Source organism: Pezoporus occidentalis, unplaced genomic scaffold, assembly GCF_034315485.1.
Source record: "Pezoporus occidentalis ecotype Australia unplaced genomic scaffold, CSIRO_AGI_Poc_V1 ctg55, whole genome shotgun sequence".
NCBI lineage: Eukaryota > Metazoa > Chordata > Aves > Psittaciformes > Psittacidae > Pezoporus > Pezoporus occidentalis.
The window spans coordinates 1492659-1506209 of record NW_026915888.1 but is presented as its reverse complement, the minus strand read 5'-3'; the positions used below and the strand labels follow the sequence as shown (position 1 = coordinate 1506209).

The following is a 13551-nucleotide window of genomic DNA, read 5'->3' as shown; positions in this document are numbered from 1 at the left end:
ACCTTTCTGATAATTTCCTGTGAGGCACAGAAAGCTTAATTCAATTATTCTTTTATATGCTTTTATTGCAGTTTATCATCCTCCCAATCTCTCCAGCAAAATCCCCTCTGCTACAGAAAAACCCCAAACATCAAAACTGTAACAAAATCCTTTGTATCCCAGCCCCTTTTTAGAGGTGCTATTTAATTATGAGATAGAGTCAGATAGCTCAAATTAGACACAACACAATACTTAATCACATACTTAATTAAAAGATTAAGTATTGGGAGTTAAAAATATCTTTAAATGCTTTGTTGAATTAGGTCATAAAGAATAATGTCACTTTCCAGCCTAATTTTCAGCTATCATTTCCTTTTCTGCAGCCACATGTGCAGTCTCCAAAGGAGCTGCTACACTGGTTACTGAAAGCACATCAGGACTTGATTACTTGGCAGGTGCAGCTACTGAGCAGGCTGTTGCAGCTTAGAAAATGCCTCCAATTCACATGCCACCCTCCAAAAAGCTTTTCCTGCCCCAGGACCCTCTTCCCTATAATAACTGTAAAATCACAGACTTCTTTATTTTTCAATCAGCTTCAAGGATCTGTAGGAATAACACCTTACCTTTACATTTTGGAGTGGCCATTTGCGATACTGTAGTATGCTGGCCTATTGACTGTTGTGCCATGGAGTTTTCAAAGGGGAATAGTCTGTGTTTAGTTATAAGCTTATATGCCCTAATATTTTTTGTATTCCTTCAAAGTAGAAGCTCTTCTGCAGATTAGTGGGTTTCTAAATAACCTCTCAAAGCTGTACCATGGATGCTCTTGTGTTCGTTAACCACATGGCAGCATCAGTACTGAGGCACAGGAGGACTAAACCATTCAATGCTCAATTTCTACTAAAAGAGCACGTTTCTTCTTCAGAATAACCACATTGCCCTATTCTTCTACTTGATAAACCTTCTGAAGTCTCAGCATGGGCAGTCTAAGAAGCTTGGACCTATCTTTTACATACAGTTCCCAAAACACTTTCCAACACTTCTTTGAGCACATTACACACATAAAAACACAGCTTTTAAATACTTCCATTAACCTTAACTTGCAAGAAACAATCTACAACCCCCCAGCTCATCCACAGGAGAAAATAAAGACACCTGTGACTAATAGTGGCAACTCAGGTGTCCTGAGGAGGGCTTGTGGGTATTTTTGTCTGGGTGTTGGTAGTTGCGTGATGTTGTTTCTAAAGCAGAGGAAGTAGGCTTTGTTGAAGGGCTTGCTTTTAAGTGACGGAGGATGCTCAGTATGTTACTGAGCCTGGAGACACTGTTCTGCTTGCATGAGCTGGGTAAGCAAGCTCCTGTTGGTTGGGAACACTTTTTCTTCTGATTTAGACACTCTTGAATTTCCTCTCCTTAAAAAGTGATTTATCCTGATTTGTATTTTAATAATGCCTCAGTTTAGTATGAAGGGTTTTTGGTCTTCACAGAGAACTTACTGTAGAATAAGGCATCCCTCTTCCAATGTGCTGGTTTGGCGTTCTCTCCCATTAGGAAGCAGTAGCTAAAAGCGCTGCTTTGAAGCAAAAGCCTTATCAGACTCAATTTGAAAGTGTTGTGGGAGGACAGTAAGTAATGTGACAATGTAATTTGACAAATTATCAAACTAGATGCCAAATTTTCTTAGCTCTGCAGGCCCTCATGGGTGTTAATGTACCGTACGTTGTAGACCTTAAATGTTCCTGAATTATGGCAAGCATCAGCAGAAGCCCAAATGTGTTTTTCACTTAAAGGAAAAGATGGTTTACTCTTGTGCCTGGTGTTTGGAAATGCTTTCAGTATTGCTGAAGACTGTGTGCAGTCTTTTGCGTATTTCTAAGGTGAGAGCATGCATTTAAGCTTAATGAGGAATGTTGATTAATGATGAAAATGAAAATCTATCAGGTGCTTTCTTGTTAGTTTCAGTCTGTGTGAATGCCTGGGTTTCTCAAGGGAGTGAATGAAGAAATTGGAGCCTGGCTTAATTTCAGCCTTTCATTGTGTTTTTTGCGCCAAAAATGGAGCTTTAGGGAAGCAAAAAGTTGTGTTAAGGAATAAAATGGCAGTAAAGGCATTTGGGCACTGCTACTTCTGTGCTTAAGCAATTGGAAGCTGCTGCTGAACAAGCTAAGGTGTGATGTCTTAAACACAAAAGTATCTTTGGCTTGAAGACAGGGGCTGGTGTGGGGAGGAGGATGCTGCCTTGTTCCTATGGGTGATCACAGGAGTCCTGCATGGAGCTGTTAAAGCCACCCATCTTGTTGGTCAGTTAAGTTCAACTGGATTTTTAAAAGAAGAAAAAGGTTTTGAGGAATGAGGCTTCCCAACAGGATTTTTAATGTAAGAGAGGTACCTCACGGTCTTGTGTTCTCATCTTGCTGTTCTCTGGTGCAGGAAGGTGTATGAGAGCTGCTGGAGCCAACATAAATTGGGGATAAAATTAAATGGCATAACATTCCTATATTGGGCCATCCTAAAAGTTTCCTGCAAAATGAACATTACAAAAGGTGTTTCTTGTTTTCTTTTTCACTAACTTTATAGGTTTAGTGGGGGAAATATTCATAGTCATAGATAGACATTAAATTCTCAAAACAATATGTTCCAGCGTTCATTGATGATGCTCAGGTTGGTAAATAAATCACAGGATTAACAGCCTGAGAAGCATTACAACATTTGTAATGCATAGCCAGCTCTAAAAGCGACTTCACAAAGCAGCTGGTGATGATACAGTGATGCTGCACAAGAAAAAGATTGTTATCCAGCTGTCAACCATCTTGTGTGTTATCATCCATCAAGTGTTTTAGAGGGGTGGCTTCCTATGCTGGTGTGATGCAGGCTTCACAGCAGTGACATCCCAGGTTTATTTTATGCAAATGTATATTATCTTATGCCAAAAAATGTCTTGACCCCCCCCCCCCCCAAGTGTGAATGTGAAAACAGGAAAATTCAATAGATCTTTCTAATCAAAATACACAGATGCGTATAAAAGAGCATTTCCTGGCTTAAAAGTTCCCCTGTTTAGATGGTATCTACCGTACTTTCTTTGCTTTTTTATTTCTCCCTTTTGCATTTATGGTTTTTATCACAGTTCTTGCAATATATCATGTTAGCAAGTACAGCAATTGCTCTGCAGATAAACTGGTTACTCCTTCCTTTCCAGCTATTCCAATAGTCAGTAGTAGATTATCCACAGTTAAGAGTAAGAACATGGGCATATGACGCATGCATTTTCTTCTAGTGTTGCTGTCACTGAAAAGTCTTATTGCTTTCTCAAAGCTCACCTCTGGAAGGCATGCTTTTAAGTGTAAATATCTGTTTCCATTAAAATAATACTCTTTATGGTTAAACATGAACCTAGAAACCTGAACAGATCTCACTCTAGAGACTCAAAAAGCTTGTTTTATCTCTTATAGCTTGTGTTTTTTAGGCATTCTGCAAATGCTTCAATAGGAATCAGTGAATATAGCTCCAGGTTGGTTTTCAATTACCCTTGCAAGTGTTTTTAGCTGTATTTAAGTATTTGGATGTTTTAACATGTGAAGTGTAACAGCCATAATATCTGAGTAGAACCAGCAAATATTCATAGCACTTACTGAAATCCTTGATAGTAAATGGTCATGAAGTGGGGGTAACTTGCATTTGTGTTTTTTAGATGAAAGCTAGCATCAAAAGTAAGATGTTGCCTTATGTGTGAAGTTGTGCTGAGTTGCCTCTTCCCCTTTCCAAGTGGAGCAATGGAGCAGAGCTGAGGCAGCAGGGCCAGGGCTGAGCTCTGGTCTGGCATTTTGAACCTGTCACCAGGAGTCAGAGTGGCATTTTCAAACATGGGTTAGCTGCAGGAGCCCGAGTCAGGCAGAAAATAAATGTGATGCAAGCTAGCATTAAAAGCTATTGCTGCTGCACTCCTACCCTCCCTACTGCTGCTTTTCTGGGATGTGTTGGTCTCTGCCACTGTAGGGTTTGTTAGGACTGTTGGCTGCAAAGGAGAAGAGCAGGAGGCTGGTCCCAGCTTCATCCCTGGCTCATGGAGATGATGTCCATGCCAGCAAGCTCAGGGGCTCTACCCAGTCATTTAGTCTTAATGGGGCTCTGCCTTATGTCTGCAGGAGCTGGCATACTAAGATAAGCATTGAACTTTGGCTTGTGGTCATGTCTTCAACTAGACCTCAGTCTTAAGGACTACGGTAAATATTACTGAGTGTAATAGTATTGACTTGGTTGCATGTTCAGGGTGTGTGTTTTCCTTGGGAATGGTAGTTGAATGAATTTGTGTGGCCCTGCTTGTATTTTATAACACAGCGTTTAATAAGCCGCTCATTATGCTCACTGCAACTGTGTAAACCAAATAAAATATAGTGTATCTGTTCCCAGAGTAGATAAACCCTGGTGGTTTTGCTCCATTTAGTTGATACTACATAATGCTTGCAATCTCTGCAGACTTCTGCCCTCACTATTGTGATGTGTGTATGAGTCCTTCAGTCTAATTCAGCAGTATGTAATGTACTCAGTCTTTTCAATGTTTTCTTTTAGTGTTAAATTCAACTTCCTGTAGACTGTGCCCATGCTCACACAGCCTGGTGCAAGAAGCACCAATTTACCTCTGTTTTGCTGTTCATTATTTCATATATCTCTAGTGCAATTCACAAATTCATGCCAATGTTGTTTTTCCACAAAGTCAGTGCTTCCTTGGTTCTCTTGCCAATTAATTGGAAGTACTCTTGACAGGAATGACAGACATGCCTGAGGAAGGGCTAGTACCTAGGGGAGAGTGTTAAGATAACTTATGAAGCTGAAAATAATAAGTAGATGAGTTTCTGATGATGCTCTTGAATAAAGCGGCTGATCAATAAAACACACCTTGAACAAAAACACTCATTCATTATAACTGCAAGGGCTTGTCTGTAGCTAGGAAAGAGAAAATAAAAGCAAGTTTTGCTTTTATGATAACAGGACCATTAAAGGTAAGTATAAGACTTGCTTACAGAAGTAGGTATTTTGTAGCCAGGATGAGGAAAACAAGCAGGGGTAGTTATAGGATGTGTTTGGTCGAGGAGCATGTCTTTTTCCATTACTGGTGCAGGGTATTTTCATGCCTTGTTTTCTGGGTTTTGCAGAACAGCTTTTAGGGGCAGAGCTGCCACCTATTCACTACTTGGACAGGCTGCTGTTAGGAAGTCTACCCTGGTGCAATGATTTTTCTTCCAGTTTACATGTTTTTCTGCTTCTCCATTCAACACCCTTTTTAGAACGCCCTAAGCAGTCTCTTTCTCCATTTGAGTAATACATGTTTCCCTACAGCTGTCCCATCGAATGAAGAATTGGACTACTTAAGTGTCCATCAAGCCCAATAGACAAAAGTCCATGCGGGCTCTACCCTAACTCTTAAATGCCATCTCGTAGTCTTTTCCTCACTCGGTATTTCTATTCTGTTCTATTCTATTCCTTGCAGCCAAGTGAGATTACTTGCTGTTCAAAAGCTATCAACAGACTAATCCCTTCTGTGCATCAATCCTTCATTCTGTCTGTCCTGTCTGTTTTGCAGGAAGACAGGCTCTGCCTTCCTTTCAGGCTGTTGGCTTTGCTACTGGCTCTGGGACTCAAAACCACGCTCTGCAAACCTGCTGATAGTCACTGTAAAATCATATTCTTAAGTATCTGTAAGCAAAGTGCTCTTCACTGCTTGCCTGTGGGAATGCTGCTCTTCCATGAAGTTTTCTTGACAGTGAGGGAAAGTTCCCACACCTAAATTATGGAAGTTTCTTTAACAGTTGTTGAACCCCCAGTTCTTATTAAGCTACAATTGTGAAGAATCACTTGCATATATTGTTTAGTCAGGATAATTCCCATTGGGAAATGGGTACTCCAGGGTTCTTTTCTCCCTACATACTTCCTAAAATGGGCTCTTTATCAAGGGTGGAGGTTCTGTGTAAATAGCTTCAAAGCAGGAGTTTATGGTACCAGGGATAGATCTGTAAAGCTCTATATTGTTATGTACTTTTAGCAGTGTCACCATGGCAAGCAGGCATGTGTGGCATTTGGGGAAGCAGTGCTGTGTGTTTGCATGGGCCTTTCATGTCTTGTCTTCCTGTGGAATAAATGTTAAACCCTGCAAGTCTGAAATCAGCATTCCTGGGCTGGAATTTTCACTGAGCCATCTGGTGGATTTTAGCTGCAAATGTAGGGCTGGCAAACTTCATAAAGCCTCTGCCTTGTTAGTCCTGCTCCTCTGCCTTCATGGTGAGTTTCATAGGTACATGATGTCTTTCTGGCTTGGTTTAAATTGTATGACATGGACAGGTTTCAAACCAAGATTAAAATGGCAGTACATTTTGGACTCAGCTCTAAAAATACTTGTGTTTCATTGTTCCTCAAGGACACTGACTCTGCTTTGATTTGTGTGCTTCCCTGGGTTTTAGATCCAATGTGGGCATAAGAATTCCTCATGTAGACACAATCCAGCAGTGGGAGATCCATTTAGGCTGAGATTATGTGGCCTCAGAGTAACATGAGTCAATGCAGAGCTGAAGGTGGGATGCAGCATCTTTTGTCCTAATACAACATGTTTTCTACTGTACCTTTTGTTTCTACTTTATGGCATAAACCTCAATACAATAACAGTCATATGGGGGAAAACAGCAGAGTGCTTTTTGTAGTCGTTTTCCACCTCCCCCTTCCCAATTGCTAATGAACGTCCTCCAAGGAGCTTTTATCCCTATGGGCACTGTGTAATTACTCACGCACAACTTGGAAACCAAGTGAAAAAGGGGAAGAAATGGAAAAACTTCCTGAATGCCTCCCCAAAGTACATAGGTGTTCGTCTGTGCCTTGGTGGAGCAATGTACGTGTCTGAGGAACAGCAAGGTAATTTACGATGTTAAGGGAGCGGATCCTTCCAACAGCGCAAGTGTTATCCTTTCCATTAAAATCAGCTTGGTGTAATCCTAGTAAATGTTAAAGCAAGGAAAACAAGTGACTGCAATAAGGTCAGATGGCAGAGCTGCCGCTGTTTTCAGTTAGGTCAGCGTTTCAATAACTGCTCCTGCTTCTCCATAGACTGAGAAGGGAACGAGAATGTTCTTGTGTGAGAGAAGCAGGATGGTCACCCCAGGGATATATATATATACATGCAGTATAGGTGATGCTTGTCAGATTGATTTAAAATGTCTTATGAGAATCATCTTGTATCCAGGAGTAGAGGGTTTTGAAGGAATTTTCTGGTTATGTTGCATGTTTTAATTTGACATCATCAAAAGAGGTTATTTCTCATAGTTTTTTTCAAGGTGTGTGGGAGCACAAGCAAAGCAAATCTGAAGCTGGATGATTTTAATGTTTTATAGTATCTTAATAAGTTTTATGTTGTTGGAAATTGGAGATTTGGATTTCTCACTGCTGTTTTGGTATTTGGATGTGTTTCAAAAGCAATCTGAGACTCGCTCATAGGGGTTGTTTGAACTAGCTCTGCTCCTGGGACTGAGGGGGAGACCTGTGGGTTCAATGCAGGCAAGCCTCTCCATGTACTTACATCCTGAGCCCCTGCTGGAAAAGGGAATGTATTTTTTTCCTTTGATGCAGTGGCTAAAATGGCTTTTCTCAGACTGCTGTAAAGGGAGTAGGCTTTTATCACATCTTCTCTTGACCCTGCACGTTCCCACAGGGATGCAGTTTCTTCTCATAGATGTCTCTGTTACATAGAGCTATAAAATCACATAGAGTCAAACTCTGCCACCAGAGCAGTGTGTGTTTCCATCGTGGGATGCACTTTGATAAAGCTGGTAGAGATGTATTTCTTTTAACCCATACTCTTCACTTAAACCAAGTGCATTTCCAATTTCAGAAGCTAATGTGTGCTCACTGAGCTGAAAAGAACATGAGTCTGTAACCTGTATGACTATAATGTGTTTGCAGCAGGTTAAAGTGAATATATGTAGGAAATGTTCCCCTACACCTGCTGCATAGGAATGAGCTGGTCTGCCCACTAAAGCAGGCAGACTGCAATCATCCCCGTGATTGCTAGGAACAAATTATGGCTGGATTCTGTCTCAGGTTTTTCAATTGCAACAAGAAGACGGAGTTTTGTGGTTGTTGATCTTGCTATTTATTTTACTGGCTATTTAAATGAGTGTGGAAGGCAATTCTTTCAGCACTTCATTTGCCAGGTAACCACTTTCATAAAGTAATTATGGTTTGTGTCTTTACTAGGCACCCTGACTGCATTTTTCTACGTGGGAGTTCAGGGTAGTGAGAGGTTGGGAATCGGTGTGCACATTAACCTTCTAGCTTTCGAGTCTATTATTTTCTGATCACTGTTTTATATGATATGCAATGTAATTAGCGCAAATCCTCTTACAGCAGCAGCTCCCCTTGCAATCAGATAATCTGAGCCTGGAAGAAAGAGTTGGCTTTTTGTTTTCCCAAGACACTACCCCCAGGAGGAAGAAACTGCTGGGTTCAGGTTCAGCTGAAGCTGATAGTATCTGGCAGCTGGCTAACAGCTCTTGGGGTACATCCCCAGGGGCTGCAGCTCCTTTTCTCCCATCATAAGAACTATTTTACTTTATCACCTGAGGAGGGTTTGAAATGCTCGACTAGAGCTGGCTTGTCTGCAGCTTGTGTTAAGAGAGGCAGGGCTGCCACTGCAAAAAGCATGGATTTGCAGGATCTGTGCTTAGGTCAAACCTTTCACACTAGTGAGAGATGCCTGTACCTCCCTGGTGGTGTGCGGCAGAGAATACTGAAATAATACAGATGAAACTTCAGAGAATAAACCTGCTGAGCCAGAAAGCTATTGAGAACATTGGCAGAACTCTACTCTCCCTCCCAATGGGTCACAGCTCACTCCTGCAGCCTGTAGCATGCAGAGAGACACAGAGGCTTTTCTGTTCAAGGAGTTGGTTGGGTAATGTATATACATGTAGACATGTGTATACAAATACCTTATATATATATATGCTTATAGACACTTTTTACCTGCAAAGTGTCCCTTGAATACACCTCCTGGTAGTTTAAATGGGCTGTGGTAAGTCTGCCTGCCTATTGAAATTAGTGGGGTAGACTCTGGACTGTTCCTATGCCAAAGGTGGAACTGAGTGTTCTGTCCCACACATGAGTTATTTTACCTTATAGTTTTGCTGTTTATTTTGCTTTGGGTGGTTATTGCAGTCTGGAGGCTGAGTCTGAGCCAGTGGAGAGCCACTGGGCAGGAGGTGAGGCTCATTCCTGGCTTCTCAAGTGCTCCAGTGTCAGAAACCAAAGGCTGACCATAAATCTTTACACACCCACAAACCCCACTTCAATGCTTTCCTCTTCAAACAAGCTTCATGCAACTCATTTGTGGGCATTTTCACCTAGGTAGTAGAATACTCAATTATTTTCAGTAAAGAGGGGTTTTCTGCATGTTTGTCTGTAGAATAAAAGGATACCACCCTTGGCTCAGGTTGGTATGGTAACAGCAAAAAGGCATGTATTTATTCATTAGAGCTGTTGGCAGGGATTTGAAGTCCAATGATGCTGTCTCCTGTGCCTCCTTTAAAAAAGCATTAAAACTTCTAGGTGTTTCTCAAAAAACAAGTCATAATTTCTGGACTATTTTTCAGGTCTGTTAGGATCAGAAGGATGCAAAGAGGTACCTAAAGTGTTTATCTTCCTGTTACTTGGGAAACGGCCACAAGGCCACATTGGTACATGTGCTATTCGAGTGCATCAGATGTTGTTTGTGAACAAGTTTTCATTGACTTTTTTAAGCTACGTATTCAAATACATCAAAATTGCTATCCAGGACTGCCTTGCTGTATTTTTCTGGCTTATCTTAATCTATACAGAGTGAAATAAAACTTTTTCCTCCCTCTTCATCTTTTCCCCTGTAAAGTATTTCAGGAGTTAGTATTGATGCTTTTCCTACATTCCAAAAGGAAAAGCAAATGGGGCGTAATCTTTTCTTTATTCTGTGAGTGAATGCTGGAAGCAAGTAAAATCTCCTGTTTCTTCAATCACACAAAAAAATCTGAATGAGTAGCAGTGTAAGTAGCATAAGCTTTGTTACTGAAGTCCCATTCACCTCATGGGACCAACTTATCTGTTCATCCAGGTTTTTTGCCTGAGGATGGAAGATTAGAAGAAAAGAAATGTTAGCAGGAGCTGGACTCCTTTGATCACACATTTTCATGTATGCTACAGCATTTTAATGCCAGAACTCTGCTAAAAGCTCAATAAATGGTCTCGTTTTATAAATGGAAGAGCAACGTAAGCAACCTTTCTGTGAAAGAGACCAACAAATTGATAGCATGGTAGTGATCTTCAATGTAACAGGCACTAAAAATGACTAAACAGCTATGCAGGCTTGCCGTGAACTGGAGTTCACTTCTTGTAGTCACGTCAGAATCTTTTGTCTGAGATTCTAATGTTAAAAGTGGAGTTGCTGTGACCTCCAGGGGAAAAAGAAACAGCAAGTGACCTGCAGTCACCTCTAGGTTGTTCGATTAGCTTGTGTGTAATAGCCTTATAGCCTAACTAAAACCTGGCAAGTGGCAACAGCTTCTCCTCTTGTTTAAAAGGGCTTTGATCCAAGCCTTTGGAAATTGTACAGGAAATGCTTGGAATGGAGCCAGGTATGATTCTTTATGGTCAGCTGAAACCACTGAACCAAAAAGCAGAAGTAGACAGGAAGGCACTAAACCAAACCTCAGGTGAGAGGTAAAGTGCTGGGTCTGTCAGGAAACAAGAAATTCCTTTAGGTAGGATGCCCAATGGCACGTATAATGAACAGTTTTCTTTACCTGGAAGAGAGATCTGTATTTCAGTGTTCAGCTACTGCTTTAACAAGTAACATAAAAGCATGCCTTTTATGCAGTATTAAAATTATTCTTCATTGTATCTTTTCTGAAGGCTAAATCCCTCAGTGTACTGCACTGTAATTGGCAAATACATCCACAGTAGATGCAAACCTTTTGTACAAACTATCTCCGAACTGACAAAGCTGTTTCTTGAGTGACTTTATTTTTCCCTTTCCCTTCCCAAGGAGGAATCTGATAGCAGAGCACAGTGCCGTAGACTCTTACAGTGACCAGCCTGCTCCATGGCTGGGTTCTTTTTGCAAGCAAGTTGGTTTTGCTGCATTGGAGAGGGAGATGGTGGAGAAGAATTCTAGGAGTCCTTTGCTCCTGGGGGACTTCTGCTGCTGCCTGTGGAACTATCTCTTCCTGCGTGAAGCAAGGGAGAGCAGAGGACCTCAGTAAAATGAGTGCAGCCAAACAGTGAGGGCTTAGTAAAACCATTCAGAGGAAACTCCTGATGAGCATTTGGATTTGGCCCTTTCCTTGAAGGGCTTTGAGTGGGCTATGACATGGTTACATTGAAATGGTGGCATTTAACTGAACCGCTTCTGTGGTGCTCTAACAGGCCAGTCTTCAGGCACATGTTTGGCAGGTGGCTATGGAGCTCCCTGTCATGGCCTGTGATGGGTGCCTATGCTGTGGTGGGTCCATTATCGTCTCCTCTCCCTGGGTATCACACCAGCATGTCAGCAGTGCCCTGACAAGAGGGGTAGACAGCAGAGCACTCTGCAATCCACATGGGGAGCAAAGGAAAAATAAGCTACCTGGATGGTGAAAAAGGCTGACATCCCCCTCTGAGCTCCTCAAGTTCCCATTGAAGGTTTAGGGATTTGTCCATGTGTATATTTATAAAGAGGAAGGAAAGCAAAAATACAACATGAGCATCTTCTTGCATGCTGGTGCTGTCTGCTCCTGCATCAGCATATCCCTGAGGGATCGGTGAGCTGCCTGGAAGAAGCAGGCAGAAGCTGCCTGTGGATCATTCTGCAGGCTTCCATGCTGGGCAGGGACCATGCCTGGAGTGAAACCTCAAGCTGCCATGGCAAACGGGGCCTCACTTTGGCATTGCAATGTGGCAGGTGAAGCAGAACTCATGTTTAGAAAGTGGTTTACTGTTGAGTTATAATTCATTCAAATAAGACAGTCTAGCTGATCTCTTCTTGTTCCTGCTAGCCTGGGAAGGTCAGACCATGTGCCTTTAGTGCTGCTCTGCATAGAGGAGCTCTGCTCTGCTTAAAGACTGTGAAATCTGTCTCTTTTTCTGAAGTCTGGAACATCTTATTCTTTGTTGCACCTGTATCAGTTGAGAGATTTACTGTCTGGTCAATGTAAGTTTGCTGTATAAAGGGAAAGCCATGTAGCTATTCTAGCACTACTACTCTAGAGACATTTTTGGCCAGACAAAACAGTGATTTAAACATAAAGCATCATTTGTGGTCTATTTTCCACTATTTATAAAATTTAGTAAACACAAATGCATGATGAATCATGATAGTGTGCTCTGCAGTCAAAGCTCACTGGAATAAGTGCTTGATGCTCAGTCAAGCAGAGCAATATTCCTGCAATGAAGAAAATACAGGTACAAGATCTGTCTTAAACAGTAACCCTGGGTTAGGCTATTGGGGGGGGTTGGTTTGTGTTTTTTCTAGCAGGAAGGAGATAAGAGTTATGATTAAGGAGCATAAAGCCAATCCAACCAGGCTTTGTGTTTCTTTTCAGTAATAACACCGATTGCGTATTTTGAGGTTGGGACAAGTGCTTATAAGGCTTGTCATACAAAATCAGTCTGAATAAATATTGCATACAAAGCTGTAATAACACCTGAAATAATACTTGATGTTACTGCACCAGAATGGCTTAAAGGGTACATGCTTCATTGATTTGCAGAGCTTATGGCTTGTAATATCTCTGTCAGCACACTGATTACAACTCCTTGCTGTTATCAGGCTTAGGGCAGGCAGCTGAGAGCTGACAGTAACATCTGACATGTCACATACCTTGGGTTGATGGAGACTTACCCTTTTCAAAGTGGTTATATAGATCAAAACAGCACATTTTACTGCTTTGAATTCTCTTGCAGCGCTCTTCAATGTTGTTTATACAGCATCTTATTGCCAAGCTGAAAGGCTGCTTGTTCCATTCATAAAGACTTGCATCTGTGCTGCCTTTGTAAGGAAAGAACTATGGGGATGCTGACAATGTAATTACTACAGTCAAGAACATTTTCCCACTATAGCCTGCAACCTAAAACAGTTACCTGGATGTCTGTCTATTCTGTACCCAGGTAAATACTGGTAGTTTGGTTTTTTTGGTGGTTTAGTCTTTTTCATTCTGTACAATATACTTGTGACTGATTTATTTCTCTCCAGCAGCAGGGTCTGGGCTGTGATCTACTTGGCATTTATGAACTGAATTTCCTCTTTTCTATAAGAAAGAAGTTTCCCTGAAAATACAGCTGGTACCTCAGTTCACTGCTCCCATTTGCTGATTTAGCTGAATTCCCTTAACCTAATTAAAATTTGGGTTAGGATAAGGATGATCCCGTAATGCACGCTAGGGTTTGGGCCTTAGAAATCAGTGCTGGCTTAGTGCTGCAGGTTGTCAAGTCTTTGAAACAAAACAGGCATATGAATAAGCTAAACTCTTAACATTTCTGAAGCAGGGCTGCAGCTCCTGTTTGTACTGATGAAGGCTCGGCTGCTGTGGC

At 41.5% G+C, this 13551-nt stretch overlaps 1 long non-coding RNA gene across 1 annotated transcript; it reads left to right on the top strand.

Annotated features, from left to right (window-relative positions):
- The first annotated feature begins 6111 nt into the window (after nucleotides 1-6111).
- LOC134173798 (uncharacterized) lies at nucleotides 6112-8672 on the top strand. Its single transcript, XR_009968403.1, has 3 exons — nucleotides 6112-6252; nucleotides 6432-6542; nucleotides 8365-8672. It is a non-coding gene; the product is annotated as an uncharacterized LOC134173798 (long non-coding RNA).
- Nucleotides 8673-13551: the final 4879 nt, after the last annotated feature.